The sequence below is a fragment of the Anser brachyrhynchus genome (assembly GCF_964034855.1).
Source record: "Anser brachyrhynchus genome assembly, chromosome: Z".
Lineage (NCBI taxonomy): Eukaryota > Metazoa > Chordata > Aves > Anseriformes > Anatidae > Anser > Anser brachyrhynchus.
Window position 1 is genome coordinate 66,305,012 of NC_137697.1, and position 12,111 is coordinate 66,317,122.

General features: G+C 36.0%; 1 protein-coding gene across 26 annotated transcripts in view; it reads left to right on the forward strand.

Annotated features, from left to right (window-relative positions):
- Positions 1 to 12,111, forward strand: part of LINGO2 (leucine rich repeat and Ig domain containing 2) — a 537,865-nt gene that overhangs the window by 173,819 nt on the left and 351,935 nt on the right. For 16 of the 26 annotated variants that reach the window (XM_080574198.1, XM_080574185.1, XM_080574199.1 and 13 more), the window contains exon 1: positions 11,698 to 11,750. The exons of 5 other annotated variants lie outside the window; for them this stretch is intronic. The gene's annotated coding sequence lies outside the window, so the exon portion shown is untranslated. Of the gene's footprint in view, positions 1 to 11,681; positions 11,751 to 12,111 lie in introns of those variants that run through there. 5 more of the 26 variants (XR_013943649.1, XR_013943651.1, XR_013943653.1 and 2 more) reach the window with 2 other exon arrangements.

Here is a 12,111-nt window from a genome sequence, read left to right on the forward strand (position 1 = left end):
CTATTTGTTAGCTAAATCCCCAGCCTTAGTCAGAGAATGTCAATAGAAAACAATCTAGTCACCTAGCTGTCCTTACAAAATTGGCAGTTTCTGCGTGCTTTTGTTTTAGATGAGACATTTCAGAAAATCTTGAACATTTCAGTCAGGTAGATATTCTCACTAGATAGTTAGATAACAGCTATATCAAAATGACTGTATCAAAAACTGTGCAGCCTTAGGGTTTTTTTTGGGAGGGGGGCATTAATGGAGTGTGAAATCTCTTCTGATTTGAGTGGAAGTTTGAGTTGTTTTACAGACAGTCCCAAACTTCAATTTCCTTCTGAATTTGATGTTACTGTTGCAGTAAAGAGTTTGGAGGAAAGATTTCTGGCTTCCATTTTAGATTTTACCTGTAATTTCTTTAGTGAATTCTGGGAAGTCCTTTAGTGTTAGATCACTGACACTGCAGATTATACTCAAAAAGATGCTGAAATCAACTTCTGTAACTGCAGCTGAACAACTGCTACCAAGTGATAGCTTTTCAGCAAACAACGCAATTTTGTGAGTTTACATGTTTGAGCTCAACCTCCACACAGTCTCACTAACATGCAGGAACTTTCACTTATGTTCATGCATGCTCACAGTAACATACAACATCTGTTTACAAGCTGCTCGTGACCTGAAAATGTTTACCAGTCATAATATGAAATAAGAGGATGGTGTGTTTCTTGCCTATGTGAATATGATGAAGGCTCAACGTTGTAAGAAAGAAATGAAAATGTCTGGAGCTTCCTGCAGGGTTGTGGATTCTTTCACTATGTAAGCAGAGTATGGTGTACAAAGTAGTTCAAATACAGTTCTGTTATCAATTGAAAAAAATAGCTAAAATTATTTCCAGTTCTAATACTGTACTGCTCATTGTCGATTGCTTCATGAATGCAGTAGGTTATTTCAGACAATAAATTGCTCCCACAATCTTTGCTATAAGTATTCCTTCAGGTATCCTGTACTCAAACGTGTTTTTATGGCCCCGTGGACGATATATTTCTGTTACTTGTCTGGATGAATACAGCAGCTCCATGAATCATGCTCCCCATGTGAATTATGAATTGAGAACTTGCCTTCTGCAGTATTTGCTGAAAGGGCAGTCATTCCTGTTGATAATGATTCCTGTGTTCCAGTAGAAATCTGCAGAAAGTGAATGCAGATAGTATAAAAACAATGGGGATTTTTAAAAAGGACTGAATAATAATTTGAATAATTGAATATTTTTAGACTTTGCTCCATGTGTCTCTGTGGAATGAGAGGTTATTTATTTATTTAATCTCAGAAGAATGGTGAGGACTCATTTATGTAATGTCTGGTAGTGCTGTAACTGCTAATGCTATTATTTTTTATTACCGTGTTTGATGGGCTAGCCAAGTTCTTGAAAATAAATTTAGTCCTTCTTTTCTACAAGCTGTTGTAAACTATTATACAGTCATCTTTTTACATGCCTTCCTTTCTATTCTTTTGCACTAGGTATATCCATGTGCTCTAGAGTATTTACATGAAAAGTTATGCCCATGGTAAGCATGTAGTGTGATGGAATGTTGGTGCAGCTCCATGAAATGGGGTAAGCCGCGTTAATAACCTGGAGCTGCACAAAGGGGCAGTCCCCTTCCCAAGCTTCCCCTACCCTCCTCCTACCTTTCACAGTCTACCTGCTCAGATGCTTACATTGTGCATCTTCCTATTGGCTTTTTTTTTTATGGCCCTGCTAGTCATTAGACTCCTCCATAACCTGACAGTGTCCTGACCCACCCAAAAACTAACCCAGCTGGACCACTGGACTGAGTTTATTCATCAAAGTTTTTAACGGGGTCTGCAGCTGGAATAACGCTGGTGACAGGGTCATACAGCCAGGAGTGCTGGAGAGCAAGAAAGAAAGAAAAGAGAAGTGGAAAGTGAGCCTGTCCCTTGCAAGTAGCCATGGTCTGGTGACCAGCTGCTGGTCAGCTCTGTGGGTTAGCTGGTATGTGTTTGGAGACAACCTGCTGCACCAAGGACATTGCTATTTCAGCTGAGAGGTCATTAGAAAGCAAGCACGAACTTATCTTGAAACCGGCAAATCATTATTTTAATTTACCTCGTGCCAGAACCCAGCACCTATGTTTTGACCAGGTAATATATCAGACAGACTTGAATGCCACGATGTGCATTCTCTGTGTCAAACATCAGACAAAATTTCCAACGCTCCTCATGTTCATTTCATGCCAGAGTGAATTGAGATTATATATACTCCTTCAAAATGATCATGCAATGAGGACTGAAGCAAAATAATTAGTCTTTGTTGTGGTTTATATCTCAGTCAAGCCAGGTTCACCAGAGTCTTGGTGGATTAGCAGGAGACAGTGGTTGGAAAAGGTATGTTTTTCAGATGCTGTAATAAATATTTAGGTCTGACAGCAAGTTGCCTTTACTTGCCTTGTAGATAATTCTTTCTGAGGGGAGAACTGAAATCGGAGTTTGTCTCGTTTCTTCTGTTCCTTGCTGGTGGTTCTTCTGTGCATTGTTCCTTATTTCTCTCTATGACCTTTTTGTTCATGCTGTTTTGAAAAGTGAGGAGACACCATGGTTCTGCTTTGTGTTCCACAGAGAATATAAAGGAACACTATATTTTCCTTCTATTTTCCTTCTATTGTAAACACCTTTTCTTACTTGAAATAACCACCTTTCATTCTCATTATTTATAGTCCATGGTAAATGCATAAAGCACTTCACAGAACACATAAGGCAAAGTCTCTGCACTTCATAGAGCACAATTAGAATTGCAAGTTAGAGAAAATAAATGAAAATATTGTTAGTAGTCCAAGACCCTAATCCTACAATACTAAGGTTTGAGTGAACCTTTTCATTAATTTAAAAGAGCCAAAAATTAGCTTCTAAAGAGTTCTCAGGATAAACCTCAGAGGAGAAGTGGTAAAGTAAGTTTTGCTTCTTGTGGTTATTTTAGGAACTATGTAACAGGATTACTTGACAGCTAAAATAAATTATGGATGTTAGAATTTTGACAGACTAGCCGGGCTTCACAAATCATATTTCAGGTCCCAACTTGATCAAAAGTAGTCTGTATGGCTTCAGGTGGATTAAAGTCTGCAGCCAGATCTTTAAAAGGAACTTGATACCCTTCTTCTAGGGGTAGCTTCTGCTAGGCACAACTTCTCAGTAGGTTTGTGAATCAGTCCTGAGTGCTGATTTTTATTCACATTTTACTACCTTAATCTTTCTAAAATACCTTGTAAAGTTGGAATGTGTATAATTAGTTAGAGTTCCTGAGAATTCAAACAGAGATTAGAGAAGATTTTTTGTAGCACTGCAAATGGAGGATATTTGGGTATGTATATATGGAATCAAAGAAATTAAATCTTTTTGAACAGATTTTGTACCAGTATATCTGTATCGAAGATAGCTGAATTAATCTAAGATACAGCAAGGGAGGTGGCTGAAGAGAGCTAGAGACCTTGGAGGCTTTCAAGCCCTGACAGGATAAAGCCCTGAGCAACATGGTCCAACCCCACAGCTGAGCCTGCCCTGGGCAAGGTGTTAGACTGGAGACCTCAAGTGGTGCCTTTGATCCTGTGATATTTCAATGAGGGAGAAAAAAAAAACAAAACACTGAAATACTGCAGGTAGATACACAGGGCTGCAAGAACTGAATCTGCAAGAGTAACTATACGAATAGCAATTTCATGATGTTATCCTGTAGAGAGGTTAGTGCTAGTCCAGCTCATTTCCTCCCCATCCTACAGTAATTATTCACAGTCTGAGATGATTAAATCTGGGTGGACATTAAGACCTGATTTAGGTGCAGCTTACCTGGCAGTATGAGTGCTGCCTGTTGCCTACTCCTTTCACTGACAACCTTTTTCCTCACTGCTCCGTTTAACCATGTTTTGAATTTCTCCAGTACCACAGCTAATCGACAGGGTGTTTGCCTTGTTCTTCCACACTTTTTACTGTGCTGTTCAGTCTACTGCACTTCACATCGTGCCTCTCTTTCAGAGCCACTGTAGTTTATTGTTACAGCTCTACTAACAGATTTTTTTTTCATCATGCTTTTGTAATAATATATATGATGCTAAAAATAAGACATGGTCTCTGAACTTATATCAGACCATCAAGTAGGTTTTCTGATTTTACACTTGGCAGAAAACCTTAAGATGTGTTCATTTCCTTCCATTCCAGGGTTTGGACCCTAATGCTGGGAGATGTTGGCTTATTGCTAATGCTCACCCCAGGCTCGGGTACAACATAGCTAGTCGACTCACTTCTGTGTATGAAGTTTCACGTTTCTCACACTTTTTAATTGCTATGAAGCTCTTTTTAGCAGAGATTCTTCTCAAACATTATTGCACAAAAGGACTTCCACTGGTCATCTTTATTCTTCTTCCTTTGTTCTGTTGGATGTAAGGAGAGTTCCCATCCTTGTTTGAGTTTCTCTCTCCTTGAGGCAGATAGAGAAGCTGGGAAGGATACTTGGGGGGTTGCTTTCTGTTATGGCCTCTCTAAGTGCCTACATCCTGCTTAAATTTCTAGATTATATTCTTAAATCTTCAGCAATGAAACAGCCCCATGGCAGATTCAAATGGCACTAATTCCTGGAAAGGAATTGTGAGTAGGAATTTGTGAGTCTCACCATTCTTTATACACAAAGAAACATCTTATATTTTTCATACATTTTAGAATACCCAAAGACAGGTATATTCTCTATGTAAGTTAACTACAGCATTTGTTAAAAACATCTATTTTGTTCACTCCAATAAATATTGCAGTTCTGATCCAAAATCAGTTAAGTACATAGTCATTTGTGATAGATACAAATTTTGTGGATGATATTTTAATTGTTCAGATGCCAAAGCAACTTGTTTTTTTTTTTAAAAAAAAGAGGAAGTAGAGTCTCTGAGTTCTTTTTGCAAGCGGTCAGAATTTAACCTTTTTTTTTTTTTTTCATATTAAAACATTTTCAACAGAGTTTCTTTATTTTGGCATATTGTGGGCTTTCAAGCATGATTGGAATTCTGCACAGCATTGTAGTTCTGATTTTCATGTCCTGTTAGAGACACTATTCAACTGTAAATTAATTACAGAAAATAATAGAACTCTATAATTAAGATTTGGCAAAAGTCAGTAAGTCTCTGCTTTATTGTATTTTATACTTTTTTCAATGTTAAATGAATATGCTTAAATGGGCTTTCGTATTTTTATGTGCCTAAAAATCTGAGTCATTCATATATTCCTAAATAAGCTACTGAAATGTCTAGTTACATTGTGTCTCTGAAAAGTATAACCTTGACTGGAAAGTTAGTCATTTTTTACAGTTGATAGGAATCAGCAACAGAACAGCAAAAGCATTGCTTGTTACAGTTTATTAGTAATAGAAAGATACTCTTAACAGTGTCAGTCAATGAATTTCACTTCATTTCTGGTTCTCCTAGGCAATGCAGGGAAGACTAATTCATTTTGTAGCCTTTGCTATCAAGTAAAAATATACCACAAAGGGGATGCCTATGGTTTACCCAAATCATTTGAATTTGATAAAATCACATTTATTTGTCATAGGGAAGACAACATATAATGATATTTTGAAAAATTGTTCATTGTGTTTTAAACACTTAGACATCTGATTTACACTCACAGTAATATTAGCTTCTTAGATACAGAGATAAAAAAAATAAAAAGATAAAAAGAGTAACAACAAAAAAACAGCAGCAACATAAAACCACTTATTTTTACTTATACAAACATTAAGCATATGGTTTGCCTTCTACTCTGTGACGGATTATTGTTTCCTGTTTTTGTCATGGTGCTGCTCATACATGTTTCATCCTGCATTTTCACACTCTACAAGAAGTGACATTTGTGCACAAATTATATTAATAAAACAGTGTTCTTACTATAATACTCTTCTTAGTTATGCAGTGATCTTTAGTTTCAGAAACATAACTGCATTATAACAAAGTGTCCTTTACCCAGAGTTTTTTGGAGGTAAAGCAATCAAAAATATTGGTTGTATAGGAATACGCTAGAAACTACTTATTTATTTGTATATAAGAATACCAGTTAACAGTGTTTTACTTACATTTTTGTTTCCGAGTCAAATTGATCATGGATATTGAAAGGGATCAATCTTTTATCGTCTTTGCATGGGCTCAAAGTTTGTCCCTCAGGATCCAGATATGACGTGTGGAGAATACCAACCCTGTTCCTTCCAGAACTTTACAAGTATCCAAGAAGCTTCAATGCATCTTTGCAAGCAAAAGAGGCAAAAAATGTGTTAGCTTTGCAAAATTTCTTGGCCATGTAAATAGACATAATAAGTAATCTCTTACAGCTGCATGTTTTGTTACAGCAATTTAACTAAAGTACTTAATATATTTTAAGGGAATCACTACTTTTCTATATCCTGGCAGCAGCCACCAAACTCTTCTTTAAACAATGTTTTGTTTGTTTGTTTGTTTTTTGTTTGTTTGTTTTTTCCTTTTTTCAACCTGTTCTTATACAGCCATAATATTCAAGCTCTTTGAAAATGAAGACCTTGTTTACACATACCCATTCTCCCCGTGGTTATTTTTCTGTAGCATGGTTTCTCTAAAATATCACCTGGTTTACTTACTTCCTTTTATACAAAAGAAATCAAATGGCTAAATTCAAAGCTAGCATTAACTTGGAATACCATCCACTGTATCTTCCATTAAAATGCCTCATTCTGAGCCTAGCTGTTCATGCTGTTATTTCAGACTAGACTTCACCCTGCTGAGGGTTCAATTCAATGGAAGCAAGTGTTCACATAGTTTGAAAACAACCTTAGCAAAGTTAAACAGCATAAAGAATGTGGTGTGTACAGATCAAGGAAGCAGTATCACCTAAGGGGAAGAGTTCTTAATTTAGGGCTACCCAGTAGTCTGTAACTACTCCCCAAGATGATCGTGAAGTGCTAAATTCAGACTGTTAGCGTTGGTATTTATGGACTGCCATGTAATTTCTCAATGATACCAAGTGATTAAAACTTATTTTTTGGTACATACTAAAGTTTATTCAGTGTGTCAGACTAGTTTCTTTCTGTAATTCTACTCACTTACAGTTTGTTATTTCCTTTAAAATCTGTGATGCATTTGGAGGCATATTTTGAGCATTTTACACTTGTGACTCAACATACCAGATTGTATAAGAAATAATTTACACTTTCATCTGAACACATACCTTTGCCAATAAACATAGTCAAAAAATAATTGTGGTATATAGATATCTTCCTTCAGCAATTCTAAATCCTATAGCTGCTGTTATTCTTCTGCAATTGAAGTAATTCTGTGCCTATTTCTAGGCGAGGGGAAGAGGGATCCTGTCTTTTCTCCTACATCTAAAGTTGCTATACTAAATCCTTTCTGATAGAGAGAAGGGAAACGGTTTGAAGCTGTGGAGCACAGATAGGCAGAAGACAAGCATTTCAGAGGTTACATATCCTGGTTGTCAAGTCTGAGTTTCACAGTTACTGACTTAAATTCTCCCGAAACCTTATTAACTTTTAGCTCTCAATAAATGCGGATCTTTCCACCTTATTTTTTCCCTCTTCTTAAGAAAAATTGTTGGTTTTGTTATATCTCTAAAATAATATTAATAATAAAAAATCAGTGTCAAACTTCACAAAAGTCTTTTGGAAAATATTGTCTCCTCAGAGAGGAGACAATATTGCCTGCCTCAGAGGAGAAAAGGGAGAAAAGATCAAATGTGTTCTCTATGCATTTACTGACAAGTCATCTTTATTTATATCATTGAGAATTTTCTCCTCTTTTCACTAAATCAAATTTTTAAGGAGATAGAAATGTTTTGTTGAGTACGAGATTCTAGTAAAAAGAATGAATGTAGTATTCCAAGCAATAGCTTCTTGGTTGCTAATATGTGTGAGTTTTTGTTTTGTTTTGTTTTGTTTTTATAGATTCAATATTTTACATAATATTTATAGATTATTAAAGATTATTAAAGATTTATTTTCAGTCATTTCATCTGGAATTGGAACATTTTCATTCACTGAATAGAAATGAAAGTGATTTTTTTGGACTTATTTAGATGGTAGTTTGTATTTCCCACTACAAGTGCAGTGCTGGATAGGGGAAGCAGGTCCAGTTCTGATTATGTTGTGTTCCAGAAGTAAAAAGGCTGCTCTTTGGAATAGGACTTGCCTCCGTGTAAATTGTTTTCACTGGAGGAATTAAATAGCTCTGAGCAGCTGATGGAGGATGTTTTTCCCATTGTCAAATGTTTTTCACATTTAAAAGTATGCCAGACAGGATCAATAGAACACTAAGAACCCAGTGCAATGTTTAAGGAAAAGAAAAAAAAATATATTATTTAATTCACAACTGTTAGGTGATACTGATGACCTGAAAGAAAACATACTAATTTGGCAAGAGTTACATCTTTTTGTTTGGATTGCATATAGTGAAACAACAAAAGACTCATCAAATTTCCTGATAGAGTCTTTGGAACATATATTTAACAACAACAACAAAAATTAAACAAAAAAAAAAATTTGAGAAGCCATGTATGAGAATTTTCTTCAGCTGAGATAATGAAAAATAACCTTCAACTACTGCAAAGTTCATTCAGTTTCTTCTAGTTGCTGACACATTTGGGTAGAACTTTCATCTGCTTCCAAATCCCTTTTCAATATGTCATGCTGATCTTCTGCTTTGCCGTTTTTCATTAAAAGCTGGAAGAAAGCAGATAGTTTAACTATGGAGTTGCAAACTTCAGACTATATATGACAACAACCAGCTCTCAAATGATCGTTAGAGGCATATGAGAATATAATTTTCACAGTATGACAAGATCTATAACATGCAAACCTTCTCCTGTACCAGTCAGTGTCATTAAAACTCTGCAGATCTGTCTCAGATTGTGAGCTAAACTTCAGAGCCTTTAATACATTCTTTCCAAGGTCAAGGAGAAAACTTGTAGATTTGGTGTACTAATTGCGTTTCCTCTGGGCTTGAAAACTGTAGGCTTTTCCAGATTTGTTCCATGAATCTATTTCATTTGTAACTTCAAAGGAGACTATAATTGTTGAGGACTTGCTGAAAACCAGATGAAAAATTTCTCAAGCAGATAATCTCTAACGTTCTCATATTAGTATTAAAAAAGACTGGATAAGAGTTCTCAGATTAGCATTGAATAGAAACTTCAGCATCCTGAGTACCTGAGTTCAGTAGAATTAGACTTGTGTGCATATTTAAGCATCCCCAGGAATCAGAGCTAGAGTATATGCCTAAATAAAGCATGAGAAAAGTTTAAGCCATTCTTCCCAACCCCAATCAGATATCAAGATTATATGACCTCCTAAGAGATCTCTTGGACTGTTTATTAACTGGTTGTTAACATTTGGAGAAAATTCATACCCACAGAAAAGCTCACTGTATTGTTTTCATCAAACGATCATAGCAATTTTTCCATTATTAACAGTATTGTTTTTCTTCCTATTTTGTTGTTGTGGTGGTTTTTTTGTTTTGTTTTGTTTTGTCTTGTTTTGTTTTTGTCTTTTGCAGTGTGTATCTCTTTCTTCAATCCAGAGTCTTCTTAGTTAAATATTGCCTTAGACATATGACAGTAGCTTTGATAACAGCACTTGCCTTTAATGCATGGTACATCTTGCCTTGTGTTCCCTAATAATACCAGCACCACTGAAAAAAATCCACTGAAAGATCTATGACAATTTGCACAATGGAATGAATGCAAATTCCTATTAATACTTGTTTCATACGTCTACAGGGCTAAATACCATATAAAGCACTTTGTACCTAATTTTCCAGTATAGTTAGTTAGGATATATGCTGGGCTTATAAATAACCAAAAGAAATAAACCCATGCTAAGATCACATTTTCAGGCTCACAGTGATTCATGCTGGTTTATATTAAAGGTAATGGATATGATCTGAAGTCACTGTTCAGATGAACAAAATAAACCTGTGACAGTCTCTTGCAGTAATGTATGTTTGCACCATAACCATCAGGGAATTTGCAGGAGCTGTGTTATTGTAAATGGAGTAGGGATAGGAATGGGGTCTGCATTTCCTAGACGGAAGAAGCCTCTCCTAATACTGTGCCTGGAGCACTGGTTCCAGAGGGGGAACCAGAGGAATCAGCTCAAGCCCTGTTTACCATCAGTAGTAAGTCCATGAACTCCAAAGTGACTCTGTTTGAAGTCTTTCTCCTCACGGCACCATGATTCCCATGATTCCTTTTTCTGGCAAGACTGTGGAGAAACACCTCCACAGAGATTGCTTTTGCAGGTAGTTTTTGAGTGCAGGAAAAAAGTGGCTATCTTGTCCCCCAAATTCAGCTAAGTCCTCAGATAATGTTTTGCTGCTGCATTTGCCCTGTGGTACAGACATTAAGTACTTCCATAGTGCAAAATGTTGTGAAAAAATCAGCCTACATTATTCCACATGCTTTAGTCTGCAAAGAAATACTTTTCTGTGGCAAAGGACTCAAAAGGTGAAGTATGAGCCCAGCTAGAATCGGTGGAAGTTCTTCTCTATGATCTTCTGTGGGTTCAAAATTTCATAATAGGTATTTATTCAAAACCATGTGAAAAAACTTCAGCTGTTTATAAAGAATGAAGTGCATATAAGTAAAAGTTGTGCAGGAACAGTTTATGATCTGCTTTGTACATATTTGTAGCGTGAGCTTTTAACCTGTACATAGATGAGAGGAAGGTTTTGTAAAAGCCTCCCAGGAATATGAGTTCAATTTTGGGTGGCAGATACAGTTCATTCTCAGAAGTAATATGCTTTAAATAGCCTCTATATATTCCCTGAATATCTGAATTGAAGAACAATAATTGGAAAAATAAATCACTAGTCCAGATGTTATCAATGACATTTGGTAAAAGTTTTTGATATTCTGGGAGTATTTATCATCTGAATTAAAGCATATTATATTTTATCCAAAATCTCAGCTCACAATCTGAGTAATATCTCAAATACCATTCAGGCAGAAAACACTTGTAATTCAAAGTATGTTAGCTCTTAAAATAATGTTATTCCTATACTGATATACTAAACTCAAACTATACACACTATATTCACAAACACAGACTAGTTTAAGTGTATATTTTATCTTTCTGTTTCATATGCCCAGATGGTAATCTGTTTGCTTTGGGGTGAATTCATGAAATGAAGCGTCTGGAGTTTAGAGTGTTTTGATTTGCTTGACTAGCTGCACCAAGCTCTTGACTGTGAAACAAAATATTTGCTGCTAGAGCTCTTACCCTGAAACTAATGTTGCCAAAGGGTAAGGAAAGCATAAATGTATTGGTACTCTCTTCCAGACTACTATTCTACTAAGATTACTTCAAACCTCAGGGGCAAGAGCTCAGTTCCCCAATCTGAAGACAAATGTCATGTGTTTTATAAACACAGCCTGCTAAAATGAATCAGTTCTGCACTTGAATCATCCATCATCTTAAAAGTGCAAGGTCAAATAACATTTTGCTTTAGTATAAGAACATTCATATAAAGTTGATTTAGTTATAGTGACAGTTCTATATTCTGTTTTATATTGCTAAAAGATATCAATTACATTACAGGTAGATTACAGCTATAAAATGAAGTGCATCTTACGTATGCATGATGCCTTATTTTATAAGTGTAACTTTTTAAATTCAGGCACTTGCATGTATGACTATGGATAAGGAGAAATCCTGAGTGTGGAAGACAAAAGAGGAAATCTCAAAGGTAACTCAAATTTCTTTGTTTCATAGTATGCCAGAGAAGTGGTAAGCAAAGTAAGCCCTTGATTAGTTCTTCTGTCATTGGTAATTCCCATGGATTTTAGCAGCACTTTGTGATATCGTTAAGCCATACCAGCGGCTCTCAAATTGCTCAGTTTGTGTACCCCTGGCTAAAGTAAATAGCATCCATGGAATTATTACATGTATTTCATACTTTTCTCTGACCTAGAGGAGATGCAGGTCCACTCTGAATAACAAATAAAAGATTAAATATGCTTACCCATGCAGGCTAACAAACAGCAGCTTGACTGAAGGATTTGCCCTGACTTGCATTGACTATTGTAATTGGGCACAAGGCCTACTTT